At 57.2% G+C, this 5462-nt stretch overlaps 2 non-coding genes across 2 annotated transcripts; both read left to right on the top strand.

The window, feature by feature from the left end:
- The first annotated feature begins 2498 nt into the window (after positions 1–2498).
- On the top strand, positions 2499–2705 carry LOC112551232. The gene has a single exon (XR_003095459.1). It is a non-coding gene; the product is annotated as a small nucleolar RNA U3 (small nucleolar RNA).
- A 1902-nt stretch (positions 2706–4607) lies between these two features.
- LOC112551231 lies at positions 4608–4814 on the top strand. The gene has a single exon (XR_003095458.1). It is a non-coding gene; the product is annotated as a small nucleolar RNA U3 (small nucleolar RNA).
- The last annotated feature ends 648 nt before the right edge of the window (positions 4815–5462 follow it).

Below are 5462 nucleotides of genomic sequence, written 5' to 3'. Positions count from 1 at the left end.
GGCGCCGCCCCGCGCCCCCGCGAGCCGCGCCCGCAGCGCGGGAGCCAGGGGCAGGCTGCCCACGTCCCGCTGCATGGCCCGGCCCCCGGGCCCGGCTTCCTGCGCGGCGCCACCCACGTGGACCCCGGGGCCGCCTCCTCCTCCGGCCGGGCGCGCCCCGCCCCGGGCACGTGGCTCTCCCTTCGCAGCCGGCCCATGTGGAGGCCCGGAAGTGCAGCAGCCTCGGCTCCCTGCGGGGGCGCTCTAGTGGCTCTTGCGCAGTCTCGTCTGCTCCTAGGTTCGGCCCTACCCTACTTCTCCAGTGTCAGGCAGGGAGTGACTGGAGCTGACCAGGGTTTTTACCCCTCCTTGTTCCTCCGTCCCTTACAGCCTCCAGCATTTGAGGGCTGGGAAGCTGTGATTCAGCACTCCCCTGCTTACTAGTGATGGATGCTGCTTTCCTCCTATTTTTTTTAATGGCATGTCTCCAGCCAAATGAGCCCTGTCAGTTCTGAATGGCATGGGCTGAGCACAGCTCAGTGGTTTAGGTCTTCATCCGTCTTGGGTTTTGGATGCTCCCAAATCCAAAGCCTGGAGCCTTTGGGGTTCACAGGGCCCCTCGTCTCTCTTGCCCCGAGCACAAAGGCTGCAGGAGATTGAGCAGCTCCCCCACTGCCATCAAATGTGTAGCAGAGGCTGGCATGGTTCAGTCCCCGCTGAGGTGCAGTGGATTTAAGCCCCCTTTATGGAAATGGTAGTCTCCTCCCTTGCTTACTCCAAGGGCCTCACAGCTGAGGGCAAACAAAACTCCGGGGCATCTGAACCCCAAGCCTCTGGGCTTGAGCCTGCAAGTAGGATGCCCAACAAAAGTTTTGGAAACATCTGAGGCCCAGGTGCAGGTGGAGGATGTTTGCCAGTAATAGGGCCATTTATGGTTCTGGACTCTTGGATTTGGCATTAGTTTTGGCTAATTTGGCCTCAGCTACAGATTATATATATATATATATATATATAGTAGCAGAGGCTCTAGTAGACTGTGATGGGGGTCTCAGTCTGCAGCACAATGCCCTCAACTGCACCAAGTCTTTGTGGTCAGGAAGACGGGCATCTCCCCTGCCAGGCAGAGCAAAGCCACCTGAACCAAGGCCACCATCCTGGTGTCCCCCCTACCCCATTTCCCAAGGACATGTCCAATCCCTTTGTGAACCTGGCTATGCTCCCAGCTTGCACTGCTTTGGAGGCAGCGAGGCCCACATTCCCAGGACACCAAATGGTGACACCTTGTGTTCCTGCTTGAACCGACTGTCGTGACCCCTCTTTGACGTACAAGAAAAGCCGGGAGGTGGCTGGTGTTCAGGGGCCACCTCGGGTCCGCTCATGACTGCCAGGTGCTTGGGGCAGGCTCGTGGCTGCCCACAGGGCACCATCCTCCCCAGGGGCTGCTCTAATCCGGGGTTTCTACCCTTGAGGGAGGTCAGGGGCTTGTGGGGGGCGCAGCAAGGAGCTGGAAATAGGTGGGGGGAGAAGAGAAGGGAAGGGGAAAAGAGTGAACAGAGCACAACAGGGAGAAGAGTGGGTGGGGAGACCCCTGCTTTAACCCCAGCCTACAGCTCCCCCCCACCAAGTCGAGCACACAGTCTTCCCAGAGCTTTGTAGCCCTCGGGAGGTTCCATACCCTTTTTTTTGGTTTTTTTTTTTCTTCTGGTTTTTGGTGTTCTTGAGAGATTCCTGTGTTGGTCCTTGCAGGAGCTTGTGGCAGTGCTGTGTGTCCATTCCCAGGAACCCCAAATTACCAGAGATCCAGGTTTTCTATTTGCCATAGAAAAATGCAGAAAAATCAGGATTTTCTTGTTCTGAGGAGAAAAACATGGGAAACAGTGGGTTCCCCCGGCAGGGAGCAGGAGGAGGGCAGTCAGATAGGGGCACCATGTGCATATGTACACCTGCATCTGGACGTGACCAGGGATGTGCCTGGGCAGGTCCCTGCAGGGAAGTGTGGCAGGAAGGACAGGGTGTGGTCAGGGTTTGAGGCCCCCATAGGGAGGGAACTGGGCAGAAAACCCTTAAAACATTAATAATCTTTTGTTTTGACGCAGCCTGTAACTGCCCATGGGGGGCCCTACCATCGTTGCTTCAGGGAGTGCAGGGCACTGGGGTCATGTTGGGCAGTTTGCGGGGCGGACGGGCTGCACTTCCACCACGGTGCACTGTGTTACTGTCAGGTGGTGCCATGGAGCCACTGAGCGGCCCGAGCATGTGGAAGACAGGCTGGGATTCTGGTTGGTTGGGAGGAGAGATTATGCTAATTAGGGGACAGGGTTCCTGGGTAAGGCATGTCAGCAATGTTTGGTTGTGGTGATTGCGGGACCCCAGTGACAGCACAGCTGGCCTGGCATGTGGTGCTGCTGTGGGGTGCAGGTGGATGCTGGGGCTGGTGCTTGGTGGGGCAGTGGTGTGTCACTGTGTCTGTGGAGCATGTGGAGCTGAGGTGGGGGGCGTAGCTGGTGCCTTGCCAAGTTAAGACTATACTTTCAGGGATCATTTCTATAGTTGGTGACTAGAGAAGTGTGTCCGAAAGTGATCGGTCTCGCTAGCCACGAGGACGAGTCGTGGCGCCCTTCCCTGAGCGTGAGGCGGGCGGGCGGCGCTGCTGTGCGGTGCTGCCCGTCATCGATGACCGTTCCGCCCCTTTGGGGGTTGGAGGGGGAGGGCGCGGACTGAGTGGTTAGTGTCTTTCATTGGTTAAAAGCAGAATGTGTGAGAAATGTGGGGTTTTTTTTGGTTTTTTTTTTTCTTCTGGTTTTTGGTGTTCTTGAGAGATTCCTGTGTTGGTCCTTGCAGGAGCTTGTGGCAGTGCTGTGTGTCCATTCCCAGGAACCCCAAATTACCAGAGATCCAGGTTTTCTATTTGCCATAGAAAAATGCAGAAAAATCAGGATTTTCTTGTTCTGAGGAGAAAAACATGGGAAACAGTGGGTTCCCCCGGCAGGGAGCAGGAGGAGGGCAGTCAGATAGGGGCACCATGTGCATATGTACACCTGCATCTGGACGTGACCAGGGATGTGCCTGGGCAGGTCCCTGCAGGGAAGTGTGGCAGGAAGGACAGGGTGTGGTCAGGGTTTGAGGCCCCCATAGGGAGGGAACTGGGCAGGGCTGTGGCTGGGGATGCTGCCCAGCTGGGGTTGGAACATGCAGCTGCAGGGCCTAGGCAGGGAGTGGGGCAGACCCAAGGCAGCTTCTCTGGGAGGCCCTGGCTTCTGTCATAGGCAACACATGGGTGGGCACATGTCCCCCCTGAGATTGGCCACCGCCGTGCGTGGCAGCTATGGGCAGTCCCTGCTCACTGCCCCAGTTATGGGAGGCTCCCCATTACTGCACGCACTCGCAGGGGGGCATGAGGGATTTGTGCGTGGGGTGGGTGTGGGCTCTCCATCCTGCTGCCCTGCCTCACCCCACTCTGCTCTGCCCTGCCACTCCAGGTCCTGCCTGCTGGGCCCCAGAGGCTGGGGAGCCTGAGCCCACAGTGGGCAGCTCGCATCTGCCCTGCCAGCCATGGACTCTGCACCAGCCATGCTGCCCATGGGGAAGTTGGACTCTGCCACAGGCAGCAGCTGGGGCTAGGGTACTGCTGCAAGGGTAGGGAGCTGTGGACCTGGGTCCTTGGACCCATAGCCCTGGCAGCTGGGGGCCCCCTCTGGCACAGCTGGGAGCAGGCAGGGGGGTTGTCAGTGGCAAGTAAGTGGTGCTATCAGGGCTCAGTTGGCTGTGGGTGGGGAAGCAAAGGGGACCACCAGGGCTGGGGAGGTTGTGGGTGGGGAGTGAGGGGCAATGGCATGGGCAGGGCAAAGGCATATCAGGGCTGCTGAGCCCCACAAACTAGTGGCCAGGGAGGAGAGCTGCAGCTGGACCTGCATCCTCATGAGTGAAGGGGGTAGGGTAAGCTCTAATTTTTCATGATAAAAACCCGCAAATCAAATGCCAAAATGTAGAAGTATTTAGAATTTATTGTTACAGGGATTGAGGCACTGGTAGGCTTCCGAACTGCATTCAAATTGTACATATAGCAGTAAAGCATTGTGTTTAACTGGTACGTTTGTGCACATGGATTTTGGGGATTTTAATCAGAGAATTTGCATTTTTTATCAGAGAAAACCAGGATCCCTGAAAAACCCTTAAAACATTAATAATCTTTTGTTTTGACGCAGCCTGTAACTGCCCATGGGGGGCCCTACCATCGTTGCTTCAGGGAGTGCAGGGCACTGGGGTCATGTTGGGCAGTTTGCGGGGCGGACGGGCTGCACTTCCACCACGGTGCACTGTGTTACTGTCAGGTGGTGCCATGGAGCCACTGAGCGGCCCGAGCATGTGGAAGACAGGCTGGGATTCTGGTTGGTTGGGAGGAGAGATTATGCTAATTAGGGGACAGGGTTCCTGGGTAAGGCATGTCAGCAATGTTTGGTTGTGGTGATTGCGGGACCCCAGTGACAGCACAGCTGGCCTGGCATGTGGTGCTGCTGTGGGGTGCAGGTGGATGCTGGGGCTGGTGCTTGGTGGGGCAGTGGTGTGTCACTGTGTCTGTGGAGCATGTGGAGCTGAGGTGGGGGGCGTAGCTGGTGCCTTGCCAAGTTAAGACTATACTTTCAGGGATCATTTCTATAGTTGGTGACTAGAGAAGTGTGTCCGAAAGTGATCGGTCTCGCTAGCCACGAGGACGAGTCGTGGCGCCCTTCCCTGAGCGTGAGGCGGGCGGGCGGCGCTGCTGTGCGGTGCTGCCCGTCATCGATGACCGTTCCGCCCCTTTGGGGGTTGGAGGGGGAGGGCGCGGACTGAGTGGTTAGTGTCTTTCATTGGTTAAAAGCAGAATGTGTGAGAAATGTGGGGTTTTTTTTGGTTTTTTTTTTTCTTCTGGTTTTTGGTGTTCTTGAGAGATTCCTGTGTTGGTCCTTGCAGGAGCTTGTGGCAGTGCTGTGTGTCCATTCCCAGGAACCCCAAATTACCAGAGATCCAGGTTTTCTATTTGCCATAGAAAAATGCAGAAAAATCAGGATTTTCTTGTTCTGAGGAGAAAAACATGGGAAACAGTGGGTTCCCCCGGCAGGGAGCAGGAGGAGGGCAGTCAGATAGGGGCACCATGTGCATATGTACACCTGCATCTGGACGTGACCAGGGATGTGCCTGGGCAGGTCCCTGCAGGGAAGTGTGGCAGGAAGGACAGGGTGTGGTCAGGGTTTGAGGCCCCCATAGGGAGGGAACTGGGCAGGGCTGTGGCTGGGGATGCTGCCCAGCTGGGGTTGGAACATGCAGCTGCAGGGCCTAGGCAGGGAGTGGGGCAGACCCAAGGCAGCTTCTCTGGGAGGCCCTGGCTTCTGTCATAGGCAACACATGGGTGGGCACATGTCCCCCCTGAGATTGGCCACCGCCGTGCGTGGCAGCTATGGGCAGTCCCTGCTCACTGCCATGGTGTGCCCCCCCCCCCCCCCCCC

This window comes from Alligator sinensis, unplaced genomic scaffold (genome assembly GCF_000455745.1).
Source record: "Alligator sinensis unplaced genomic scaffold, ASM45574v1 scaffold118_1, whole genome shotgun sequence".
NCBI classification, from domain to species: Eukaryota; Metazoa; Chordata; order Crocodylia; family Alligatoridae; genus Alligator; species Alligator sinensis.
The sequence above is the reverse complement of the archived record's forward strand: the minus strand, read 5'-3'. Positions and strand labels throughout refer to the sequence as shown.